Consider the following 12,927-nt stretch of genomic DNA (forward strand, 5'->3'; position numbering starts at 1 on the left):
GGGTTGCAGGAGACACTTTTTCTCTGCTTTTTCAGTCTGTTTCCTAGTGTCGGTTTGAAGTTCCTGCAGTTTTCACTGTAAAACCGAGTTGGAGCTTGTACTTCCCCATATATATGTATGGAATGGAGTTTGCAACTGAAAAGAAACTTTGTGTTCCCAACAAGATAGGTGAAGGACGGCTTTCAAACTCACGTATCTCACAGAACTGAGCAAGTGGAGAGACGTTCGTTCATCTAGCACCAAGGGAACGGGTTGCAGGAGACACTTTTTCTCTGCTTTCTCAGTCTGTTTCCTAGTGCCGGTTTGAAGTTCCTGCAGTTTTCACTGTAAAACCGAGTTGGAGCTTGTACCTCCCCATATATATGTATGGAATGGAGTTTGCAACTGAAAAGAAACTTTGTGTTCCCAACAAGCTAGATGAAGGACAGCTTTCACACACACTTATCTCTCAGAACTGAGCAAGTGGAGAGACGTTCGTTCATCTAGCACCAAGGGAACGGGTTGCAGGAGACACTTTTTCTCTGCTTTCTCAGTCTGTTTCCTAGTGCCGGTTTGAAGTTCCTGCAGTTTTCACTGTAAAACCGAGTTGGAGCTTGTACCTCCCCATATATATGTATGGAATGGAGTTTGCAACTGAAAAGAAACTTTGTGTTCCCAACAAGCTAGGTGAAGGACGGCTTTCACACACACGTATCTCTCAGAACAGAGCAAGTGGAGAGACGTTCGTTCATCTAGCACCAAGGGAACGGGTTGCAGGAGACACTTTTTCTCTGCTTTCTCAGTCTGTTTCCTAGTGCCGGTTTGAAGTTCCTGCAGTTTTCACTGTCAAACCGAGTTGGAGCTAGTACCTCCCCATATATATGTATGGAATGGAGTTTGCAACTGAAAAGAAACTTTGTGTTCCCAACAAGCTAGTTGAAGGACGGCTTTCACACACACTTATCTCTCAGAACAGAGCAAGTGGAGAGACGTTCGTTCATCTAGCACCAAGGGAACTGGTTGCAGGAGACACTTTTTCTCTGCTTTCTCAGTCTGTTTCCTAGTGCTGGTTTGAAGTTCCTGCAGTTTTCACTGTAAAACCGAGTTTGAGCTAGTACCTCCCCATATATATGTATGGAATGGAGTTTGCAACTGAAAAGAAACTTTGTGTTCACTACAAGCTAGGTGAAGGACGGCTTTCACAAACACTTAACTCTCAGAACTGAGCAAGTGGAGAGACGTTCGTTCATCTAGCACCAAGGGAACGGGTTGCAGGAGACACTTTTTCTCTGCTTTCTCAGTCTGTTTCCTAGTGCCGGTTTGAAGTTCCTGCAGTTTTCACTGTCAAACCGAGTTGGAGCTAGTACCTCCCCATATATATGTATGGAATGGAGTTTGCAACTGAAAAGAAACTTTGTGTTCCCAACAAGCTAGGTGAAGTACGGCTTTCACACACACTTATCTCTCAGAACAGAGCAAGTGGAGAGACGTTCGTTCATCTAGCACCAAGGGAACTGGTTGCAGGAGACACTTTTTCTCTGCTTTCTCAGTCTGTTTCCTAGTGCTGGTTTGAAGTTCCTGCAGTTTTCACTGTAAAACCGAGTTTGAGCTAGTACCTCCCCATATATATGTATGGAATGGAGTTTGCAACTGAAAAGAAACTTTGTGTTCACTACAAGCTAGGTGAAGGACGGCTTTCACAAACACTTAACTCTCAGAACTGAGCAAGTGGAGAGACGTTCGTTCATCTAGCACCAAGGGAACGGGTTGCAGGAGACACTTTTTCTCTGCTTTCTCAGTCTGTTTCCTAGTGCCGGTTTGAAGTTCCTGCAGTTTTCACTGTAAAACCGAGTTGGAGCTAGTACCTCCCCATATATATGTATGGATAGGAGTTTGCAACTGAAAAGAAACTTTGTGTTCCCAACAAGCTAGGTGAAGAACGGCTTTCACACACACTTATCTCTCAGAAGTGAGCAAGTGGAGAGACGTTCGTTCATCTAGCACCAAGGGAACGGGTTGCAGGAGACACTTTTTCTCTGCTTTCTCAGTCTGTTTCCTAGTGCCGGTTTGAAGTTCCTGCAGTTTTCACTGTAAAATCGAGTTGGAGCTAGTACCTCCCCATATATATGTATGGAATGGAGTTTGCAACTGAAAAGAATCTTTGTGTTCCCAACAAGCTAGGTGAAGGACGGCTTTCACACACACTTATCTCTCAGAACTGAGCAAGTGGAGAGACGTTCGTTCATCTAGCACCAATTGAACGGGTTGCAGGAGACACTTTTTCTCTGCTTTCTCAGTCTGTTTCCTAGTGCCGGTTTGAAGTTCCTGCAGTTTTCACTGTAAAACCGAGTTGGAGCTACTACCTCCCCATATATATGTATGGAATGGAGTTTGCAACTGAAAAGAATCTTTGTGTTCCCAAAAAGCTAGGTGAAGGACGGCTTTCACACACACTTATCTCTCAGAACTGAGAAAGTGGAGATACGTTCGTTCATCTAGCACCAAGGGAACGGGTTGCAGGTGACACATTTTCTCATCGTTCTCAGTATGTTTCCTAGTGCCGGTTTGAAGTTCCTGCAGTTTTCACTGTAAAACAGAGTTGGAGCTTCTACCTCCCCATATATATGTATGGAATGGAGTTTGCAACTGAAAAGAAACTTTGTGTTCCCAACAAGCTAGGTGAAGGACGGCTTTCACACACACTTATCACTCAGAACAGAGCAAGTGGAGAGACGTTCGTTCATCTAGCACCAAGGGAACGGGTTGCAGGAGACACTTTTTCTCTGCTTTCTCAGTCTGTTTCCTAGTGCTGGTTTGAAGTTCCTGTAGTTTTCACTGTAAAACCGAGTTGGAGCTAGTACCTCCCCATATATATGTATGGAATGGAGTTTGCAACTGAAAAGAAACTTTGTGTTCACAACAAGCTAGGTGAAGGACGGCTTTCACACACACTTATCTCTCAGAACTGAGCAAGTGGAGAGACGTTCGTTCATCTAGCACCAAGGGAACGGGTTGCAGGAGACACTTTTTCTCTGCTTTCTCAGTCTGTTTCCTAGTGCCGGTTTGAAGTTCCTGCAGTTTTCACTGTAAAACCGAGTTGGAGCTAGTACCTCCCCATATATATGTATGGAATGGAGTTTGCAACTGAAAAGAAACTTTGTGTTCCCAACAAGCTAGGTGAAGGACGGCTTTCACACACACTTATCTCTCAGAACTGAGCAAGTGGAGAGACGTTCGTTCATCTAGCACCAAGGGAACGGGTTTCAGGAGACACTTTTTCTCTGCTTTCTCAGTCTGTTTCCTAGTGCCGGTTTGAAGTTCCTGCAGTTTTCACTTTAAAACCGAGTTGGAGCTTCTACCTCCCCATATATATGTATGGAATGGGGTTTGCAACTGAAAAGAAACTTTGTGTTCCCAACAAGCTAGTTGAAGGACGGCTTTCACACACACTTATCTCTCAGAACTGAGCAAGTGGAGAGACGTTCGTTCATCTAGCAATAAGGGAACGGGTTGCAGGAGACACTTTTTCTCTGCTTTCTCAGTCTGTTTCCTAGTGCCGGTTTGAAGTTCCTGCAGTTTTCACTGTAAAACCGAGTTGGAGCTTCTACCTCCCCATATATATGTATGGAATGGAGTTTGCAACTGAAAAGAAACTTTGTGTTCCCAACAAGCTAGGTGAAGGACGGCTTTCACACACACTTATCTCTCAGAACTGAGCAAGTGGAGAGACGTTCGTTCATCTAGCACCAAGGGAACGGGTTGCAGGGGACACATTTTCTCTGCTTTCTCAGTATGTTTCCTAGTGCCGGTTTGAAGTTCCTGCAGTTTTCACTGTAAAACCGAGTTGGAGCTTGTACCTCCCCATATATATGTATGGAATGGAGTTTGCAACTGAAAAGAAACTTTGTGTTCCCAACAAGATAGGTGAAGGACGGCTTTCAAACACACGTATCTCACAGAACTGAGCAAGTGGAGAGACGTTCGTTCATCTAGCACCAAGGGAACGGGTTGCAGGAGACACTTTTTCTCTGCTTTTTCAGTCTGTTTCCTAGTGTCGGTTTGAAGTTCCTGCAGTTTTCACTGTAAAACCGAGTTGGAGCTTGTACCTCCCCATATATATGTATGGAATGGAGTTTGCAACTGAAAAGAAACTTTGTGTTCCCAACAAGATAGGTGAAGGACGGCTTTCAAACTCACGTATCTCACAGAACTGAGCAAGTGGAGAGACGTTCGTTCATCTAGCACCAGGGGAACGGGTTGCAGGAGACACTTTTTCTCTGCTTTCTCAAGTCTGTTTCCTAGTGCCGGTTTGAAGTTCCTGCAGTTTTCACTGTAAAACCGAGTTGGAGCTTGTACCTCCCCATATATATGTATGGAATGGAGTTTGCAACTGAAAAGAAACTTTGTGTTCCCAACAAGCTAGATGAAGGACGGCTTTCACACACAATTATCTCTCAGAACTGAGCAAGTGGAGAGACGTTCGTTCATCTAGCACCAAGGGAACGGTTTGCAGGAGACACTTTTTCTCTGCTTTCTCAGTCTGTTTCCTAGTGCCGGTTTGAAGTTCCTGCAGTTTTCACTGTAAAACCGAGTTGGAGCTTCTACCTCCAAATATATATGTATGGAATGGAGTTTGCAACTGAAAAGAAACTTTGTGTTCCGAACAAGCGAGTTGAAGGACGGCTTTCACACACACTTATCTCTCAGAACTGAGCAAGTGGAGAGACGTTCGTTCATCTAGCACCAAGGGAACGGTTTGCAGGAGACACTTTTTCTCTGCTTTCTCAGTCTGTTTCCTAGTGCTGGTTTGAAGTTCCTGCAGTTTTCACTGTAAAACCGAGTTTGAGCTAGTACCTCCCCACATATATGTATGGAATGGAGTTTGCAACTGAAAAGAAACTTTGTGTTCACAACAAGCTAGGTGAAGGACGGCTTTCACACACACTTAACTCTCAGAACTGAGCAAGTGGAGAGACGTTCGTTCATCTAGCACCAAGGGAACGGGTTGCAGGAGACACTTTTTCTGTGCTTTCTCAGTCTGTTTCCTAGTGCCGGTTTGAAGTTCCTGCAGTTTTCACTGTAAAACCGAGTTGGAGCTTCTACATCCCCATATATATGTATGGATAGGAGTTTGCAACTTAAAAGAAACTTTGTGTTCCCAACAAGCTAGGTGAAGAACGGCTTTCACACACACTTATCTCTCAGAACTGAGCAAGTGGAGAGACGTTCGTTCATCTAGCACCAAGGGAACGGGTTGCAGGAGACACTTTTTCTCTGCTTTCTCAGTCTGTTTCCTAGTGCCGGTTTGAAGTTCCTGCAGTTTTCACTGTAAAATCGAGTTGGAGCTAGTACCTCCCCATATATATGTATGGAATGGAGTTTGCAACTGAAAAGAATCTTTGTGTTCCCAACAAGCTAGGTGAAGGACGTCTTTCACACACACTTATCTCTCAGAACTGAGCAAGTGGAGAGACGTTCGTTCATCTAGCACCAATTGAACGGGTTGCAGGAGACACATTTTCTCTGCTTTCTCAGTCTGTTTCCTAGTGCCGGTTTGAAGTTCCTGCTGTTTTCACTGTAAACCGAGTTGGAGCTTCTACCTCCCCATATATATGTATGGAATGGAGTTTGCAACTGAAAAGAATCTTTGTGTTCCCAAAAAGCTAGGTGAAGGACGGCTTTCACACACACTTATCTCTCAGAACTGAGCAAGTGGATAGACGTTCGTTCATCTAGCACCAAGGTAACGGGTTGCAGGAGACACTTTTTCTCTGCTTTCTCAGTCTGGTTCCTAGTGCCGGTTTGAAGTTCCTGCAGTTTTCACTGTAAAACCGAGTTGGAGCTAGTACTTCCCCATATATATGTATGGAATGGAGTTTGCAACTGAAAGGAAACTTTGTGTTCCCAACAAGCTAGGTGAAGGACGGCTTTCACACACACTTATCTCTCAGAACAGAGCAAGTGGAGAGACGTTCGTTCATCTAGCACCAAGGGAACGGGTTGCAGGAGACACTTTTTCTCTGCTTTCTCAGTCTGTTTCCTAGTGCCGGTTTGAAGTTCCTGCAGTTTTCACTGTCAAACCGAGTTGGAGCTTCTACCTCCCCATATATATGTATGGAATGGAGTTTGCAACTGAAAAGAAACTTTGTGTTCCCAACAAGCTAGGTGAAGGACGGCTTTCACACACACTTATCTCTCAGAACTGAGCAAGTGGAGAGACGTTCGTTCATCTAGCACCAAGGGAACGGGTTGCAGGAGACACTTTTTCTCTGCTTTCTCAGTCTGTTTCCTAGTGCCGGTTTGAAGTTCCTGCAGTTTTCACTGTAAAACCGAGTTGGAGCTTCTACCTCCCCATATATATGTATGGAATGGAGTTTGCAACTGAAAAGAAACTTTGTGTTCCCAACAAGCTAGGTGAAGGACGGCTTTCACACACACTTATCTCTCAGAACTGAGCAAGGGGAGAGACGTTCGTTCATCTAGCACCAAGGGAACGGGTTGCAGGAGCCACTTTATCTCTGCTTCTCAGTCTGTTTCCTAGTGCCGGTTTGAAGTTCCTGCAGTTTTCACTGTAAAACCCAGTTGGAGCTCGTACCTCCCCATATATATGTATGGAATGGAGTTTGCAACTGAAAAGAAACTTTGTGTTCCCAACAAGCTAGGTGAAGGACGGCTTTCACACGCACTTATCTCTCAGAACTGAGCAAGTGGAGAGACGTTCATTCATCTAGCACCAAGGGAACGGGTTGCAGGAGACACTTTTTCTCTGCTTTCTCAGTCTGTTTCCTAGTGCCGGTTTGAAGTTCCTGCAGTTTTCACTGTAAAACCGAGTTGGAGCTTCTACCTCCCCATATATATGTATGGAATGGAGTTTGCAACTGAAAAGAAACTTTGTGTTCCCAACAAGCTAGGTGAAGGACGGCTTTCACACATACTTATCTCTCAGAACTGAGCAAGTGGAGAGACGTTCGTTCATCTAGCACCAAGGGAACGGGTGGCAGGAGACACTTATTCTCTGCTTCCTCAGTCTGTTTCCTAGTGCCGGTTTGAATTTCCTGCAGTTTTCACTGTAAACCGAGTTGGAGCTTGTACCTCCCCATATATATGTATGGAATGGAGTTTGCAACTGAAAAGAAACTTTGTGTTCCCAACAAGCTAGGTGAAGGACGGCTTTCACACACACTTATCTCTCAGAACTGAGCAAGTGGAGAGACGTTCGTTCATCTAGCACCAAGGGAACGGGTTGCAGGAGACACTTGTTCTCTGCTTTCTCAGACTGTTTCCTAGTGCCGGTTTGAAGTTCCTGCAGTTTTCACTGTCAAACCGAGTTGGAGCTAGTACCTCCCCATATATATGTATGGAATGGAGTTTGCAACTGAAAAGAAACTTTGTGTTCCCAACAAGCTAGGTGAAGGACGGCTTTCACACACACTTATCTCTCAGAACTGAGCAAGTGGAGAGACGTTCGTTCATCTAGCACCAAGGGAACGGGTTGCAGGAGACACTTTATCTCTGCTTTCTCAGTCTGTTTCCTAGTGCCGGTTTGAAGTTCCTGCAGTTTTCACTGTAAAACCGAGTTGGAGCTAGTACCTCCCCATATATATGTATGGAATGGAGTTTGCAACTGAAAAGAAACTTTGTGTTCCCAACAAGCTAGGTGAAGGACGGCTTTCAACCGCACTTATCTCTCAGAACTGAGCAAGGGGAGAGACGTTCGTTCATCTAGCACCAAGGGAACGGGTTGCAGGAGACACTTTATCTCTGCTTCTCAGTCTGATTCCTTGTGCCGGTTTGAAGTTCCTGCAGTTTTCACTGTAAAACCGAGTTGGAGCTCGTACCTCCCCATATATATGTATGGAATGGAGTTTGCAACTGAAAAGAAACTTTGTGTTCCCAACAAGCTAGGTGAAGGACGGCTTTCACACGCACTTATCTCTCAGAACTGAGCAAGTGGAGAGACGTTCGTTCATCTAGCACCAAGGGAACGGGTTGCAGGAGACACTTTTTCTCTGCTTTCTCAGTCTGTTTCCTAGTGCCGGTTTGAAGTTCCTGCAGTTTTCACTGTAAAACCGAGTTGGAGCTCGTACCTCCCCATATATATGTATGGAATGGAGTTTGCAACTGAAAAGAAACTTTGTGTTCCCAACAAGCTAGGTGAAGGACGGCTTTCACACACACTTATCTCTCAGAACTGAGCAAGGGGAGAGACGTTCGTTCATCTAGCACCAAGGGAACGGGTAGCAGGAGACACTTTTTCTCTGCTTCCTCAGTCTGTTTCCTAGTGCCGGTTTGAACTTCCTGCAGTTTTCACTGTAAACCGAGTTGGAGCTTGTACCTCCCCATATATATGTATGGAATGGAGTTTGCAACTGAAAAGAAACTTTGTGTTCCCAACAAGCTAGGTGAAGGACGGCTTTCACACACACTTATCTCTCAGAACTGAGAAAGTGGAGAGACGTTCGTTCATCTAGCACCAAGGGAACGGGTTGCAGGAGACACTTTTTCTCTGCTTTCTCAGTCTGTTTCCTAGTGCCGGTTTGAAGTTCCTGCAGTTTTCACTGTAAAACCGTGTTGGAGCTTCTACCTACCCATATATATGTATGGAATGGAGTTTGCAACTGAAAGAAACTTTGTGTTCCCAACAAGCTAGGTGAAGGGCGGCTTTCACACACACTTTTCTCTCAGAACAGAGCAAGTGGAGAGACGTTCGTTCATCTAGCACCAAGAGAACGGGTTGCAGGAGACACTTTTTCTCTGCTTTCTCAGTCTGATTCCTAGTGCCGGTTTGAAGTTCCTGCAGTTTTCACTGTAAAACCGAGTTGGAGCTTCTACCTCCCCATATATATGTATGGAATGGAGTTTGCAACTGAAAAGAAACTTTGTGTTCCCAACAAGCTAGGTGAAGGACGGCTTTCACACACACTTATCTCTCAGAACTGAGCAAGGGGAGAGACGTTCGTTCATCTAGCACCAAGGGAACGGGTTGCAGGAGACACTTTATCTCTGCTTCTCAGTCTGTTTCCTAGTGCCGGTTTGAAGTTCCTGCAGTTTTCACTGTAAAACCGAGTTGGAGCTTCTACCTCCCCATATATATGTATGGAATGGAGTTTGCAACTGAAAAGAAACTTTGTGTTCCCAACAAGCTAGGTGAAGGACGGCTTTCACACACACTTATCTCTCAGAACTGAGCAAGGGGAGAGACGTTCGTTCATCTAGCACCAAGGGAACGGGTTGCAGGAGACACTTTATCTCTGCTTCTCAGTCTGTTTCCTAGTGCCGGTTTGAAGTTCCTGCAGTTTTCACTGTAAAACCCAGTTGGAGCTCGTACCTCCCCATATATATGTATGGAATGGAGTTTGCAACTGAAAAGAAACTTTGTGTTCCCAACAAGCTAGGTGAAGGACGGCTTTCACACGCACTTATCTCTCAGAACTGAGCAAGTGGAGAGACGTTCATTCATGTAGCACCAAGGGAACGGGTTGCAGGAGACACTTTTTCTCTGCTTTCTCAGTCTGTTTCCTAGTGCCGGTTTGAAGTTCCTGCAGTTTTCACTGTAAAACCGAGTTGGAGCTTCTACCTCCCCATATATATGTATGGAATGGAGTTTGCAACTGAAAAGAAACTTTGTGTTCCCAACAAGCTAGGTGAAGGACGGCTTTCACACACACTTATCTCTCAGAACTGAGAAAGTGGAGAGACGTTCGTTCATCTAGCACCAAGGGAACGGGTTGCAGGAGACACTTTTTCTCTGCTTTCTCAGTCTGTTTCCTAGTGCCGGTTTGAAGTTCCTGCAGTTTTCACTGTAAAACCGTGTTGGAGCTTCTACCTACCCATATATATGTATGGAATGGAGTTTGCAACTGAAAAGAAACTTTGTGTTCCCAACAAGCTAGGTGAAGGGCGGCTTTCACACACACTTTTCTCTCAGAACAGAGCAAGTGGAGAGACGTTCGTTCATCTAGCACCAAGAGAACGGGTTGCAGGAGACACTTTTTCTCTGCTTTCTCAGTCTGATTCCTAGTGCCGGTTTGAAGTTCCTGCAGTTTTCACTGTAAAACCGAGTTGGAGCTTCTACCTCCCCATATATATGTATGGAATGGAGTTTGCAACTGAAAAGAAACTTTGTGTTCCCAACAAGCTAGGTGAAGGACGGCTTTCACACACACTTATCTCTCAGAACTGAGCAAGGGGAGAGACGTTCGTTCATCTAGCACCAAGGGAACGGGTTGCAGGAGACACTTTATCTCTGCTTCTCAGTCTGTTTCCTAGTGCCGGTTTGAAGTTCCTGCAGTTTTCACTGTAAAACCGAGTTGGAGCTTCTACCTCCCCATATATATGTATGGAATGGAGTTTGCAACTGAAAAGAAACTTTGTGTTCCCAACAAGCTAGGTGAAGGACGGCTTTCACACACACTTATCTCTCAGAACTGAGCAAGGGGAGAGACGTTCGTTCATCTAGCACCAAGGGAACGGGTTGCAGGAGACACTTTATCTCTGCTTCTCAGTCTGTTTCCTAGTGCCGGTTTGAAGTTCCTGCAGTTTTCACTGTAAAACCCAGTTGGAGCTCGTACCTCCCCATATATATGTATGGAATGGAGTTTGCAACTGAAAAGAAACTTTGTGTTCCCAACAAGCTAGGTGAAGGACGGCTTTCACACGCACTTATCTCTCAGAACTGAGCAAGTGGAGAGACGTTCATTCATGTAGCACCAAGGGAACGGGTTGCAGGAGACACTTTTTCTCTGCTTTCTCAGTCTGTTTCCTAGTGCCGGTTTGAAGTTCCTGCAGTTTTCACTGTAAAACCGAGTTGGAGCTTCTACCTCCCCATATATATGTATGGAATGGAGTTTGCAACTGAAAAGAAACTTTGTGTTCCCAACAAGCTAGGTGAAGGACGGCTTTCACACATACTTATCTCTCAGAACTGAGCAAGTGGAGAGACGTTCGTTCATCTAGCACCAAGGGAACGGGTTGCAGGAGACACTTTTTCTCTGCTTCCTCAGTCTGTTTCCTAGTGCCGGTTTGAATTTCCTGCAGTTTTCACTGTAAACCGAGTTGGAGCTTGTACCTCCCCATATATATGTATGGAATGGAGTTTGCAACTGAAAAGAAACTTTGTGTTCCCAATAAGCTAGGTGAAGGACGGCTTTCACACACACTTATCTCTCAGAACTGAGCAAGTGGAGAGACGTTCGTTCATCTAGCACCAAGGGAACGGGTTGCAGGAGACACTTGTTCTCTGCTTTCTCAGACTGTTTCCTAGTGCCGGTTTGAAGTTCCTGCAGTTTTCACTGTCAAACCGAGTTAGAGCTAGTACCTCCCCATATATATGTATGGAATGGAGTTTGCAACTGAAAAGAAACTTTGTGTTCCCAACAAGCTAGGTGAAGGACGGCTTTCACACACACTTATCTCTCAGAACTGAGCAAGTGGAGAGACGTTCGTTCATCTAGCACCAAGGGAACGGGTTGCAGGAGACACTTTATCTCTGCTTTCTCAGTCTGTTTCCTAGTGCCGGTTTGAAGTTCCTGCAGTTTTCACTGTAAAACCGAGTTGGAGCTAGTACCTCCCCATATATATGTATGGAATGGAGTTTGCAACTGAAAAGAAACTTTGTGTTCCCAACAAGCTAGGTGAAGGACGGCTTTCACACACACTTATCTCTCAGAACTGAGCAAGGGGAGAGACGTTCGTTCATCTAGCACCAAGGGAACGGGTTGCAGGAGACACTTTATCTCTGCTTCTCAGTCTGTTTCCTTGTGCCGGTTTGAAGTTCCTGCAGTTTTCACTGTAAAACCGAGTTGGAGCTCGTACCTCCCCATATATATGTATGGAATGGAGTTTGCAACTGAAAAGAAACTTTGTGTTCCCAACAAGCTAGGTGAAGTACGGCTTTCACACGCACTTATCTCTCAGAACTGAGCAAGTGGAGAGACGTTCGTTCATCTAGCACCAAGGGAACGGGTTGCAGGAGACACTTTTTCTCTGCTTTCTCAGTCTGTTTCCTAGTGCCGGTTTGAAGTTCCTGCAGTTTTCACTGTAAAACCGAGTTGGAGCTTCTACCTCCCCATATATATGTATGGAATGGAGTTTGCAACTGAAAAGAAACTTTGTGTTCCCAACAAGCTAGGTGAAGAACGGCTTTCACACATACTTATCTCTCAGAACTGAGCAAGTGGAGAGACGTTCGTTCATCTAGCACCAAGGGAACGGGTTGCAGGAGACACTTTTTCTCTGCTTCCTCAGTCTGTTTCCTAGTGCCGGTTTGAATTTCCTGCCGTTTTCACTGTAAACCGAGTTGGAGCTTGTACCTCCCCATATATATGTATGGAATGGAGTTTGCAACTGAAAAGAAACTTTGTGTTCCCAACAAGCTAGGTGAAGGACGGCTTTCACACACACTTATCTCTCAGAACTGAGCAAGTGGAGAGACGTTCGTTCATCTAGCACCAAGGGAACGGGTTGCAGGAGACACTTTTTCTCTGCTTTCTCAGTCTGTTTCCTAGTGCCGGTTTGAAGTTCCTGCAGTTTTCACTGTAAAACCGTGTTGGAGCTTCTACCTACCCATATATATGTATGGAATGGAGTTTGCAACTGAAAAGAAACTTTGTGTTCCCAACAAGCTAGGTGAAGGACGGCTTTCACACGCACTTATCTCTCAGAACTGAGCAAGTGGAGAGACGTTCATTCATCTAGCACCAAGGGAACGGGTTGCAGGAGACACTTTTTCTCTGCTTTCTCAGTCTGTTTCCTAGTGCCGGTTTGAAGTTCCTGCAGTTTTCACTGTAAAACCGAGTTGGAGCTTCTACCTCCCCATATATATGTATGGAATGGAGTTTGCAACTGAAAAGAAACTTTGTGTTCCCAACAAGCTAGGTGAAGGACGGCTTTCACACATACTTATCTCTCAGAACTGAGCAAGTGGAGAGACGTTCGTTCATCTAGCAC

Source organism: Camelus bactrianus, chromosome 17, assembly GCF_048773025.1.
Source record: "Camelus bactrianus isolate YW-2024 breed Bactrian camel chromosome 17, ASM4877302v1, whole genome shotgun sequence".
Classification (NCBI taxonomy): domain Eukaryota; kingdom Metazoa; phylum Chordata; class Mammalia; order Artiodactyla; family Camelidae; genus Camelus; species Camelus bactrianus.